The sequence below is a fragment of the Penaeus monodon genome, chromosome 25, assembly GCF_015228065.2.
Source record: "Penaeus monodon isolate SGIC_2016 chromosome 25, NSTDA_Pmon_1, whole genome shotgun sequence".
Classification (NCBI taxonomy): Eukaryota; Metazoa; Arthropoda; class Malacostraca; order Decapoda; family Penaeidae; genus Penaeus; species Penaeus monodon.
Genome location: NC_051410.1, coordinates 26,684,737 through 26,685,231, shown reverse-complemented (window position 1 = coordinate 26,685,231; position 495 = coordinate 26,684,737).

The window sequence follows — 495 nt, the reverse complement described above, 5'->3', positions numbered from 1 at the left end:
TGTATAGATAGGCGTGTGTGTTCAGCGCAATGCAAACTTGTACTGTCCTGAAGAAAATAAGGATGACAAGTGGGCAATAAGAAAAAAAGTGGGATGGCGGAAGAGAAGTCCCCCAGCTGATCTCTGTGGGTTCTTTTTTCAACCTGGTAATGGCCAAGAAGTGTTTTATGGATAATAAAGACATAGGAAATTGGGAGAGGAGTTAGAAAAAATGGCAATACAATGAGCCTTTTTATATGTCTGTATGTATCTTTTGAAGGAGCATGATATACAATACAGGTTAAACTTCATACACTCTGTGGATATTGCAATCAAAGCGCAAGCATAAGATACTGGAACTAATTAAACACGCACACATTTTTTATCTATTAGATATTAGATTATTTCTATACAATCTTATCGCCTCCTCGCTGTAAGGGGTGAAAATCACTTTTTTTAGAATCGCTCGGCCTCAACCCACGTATTTTCCTGATTTCATGTACACTCACTCACTCA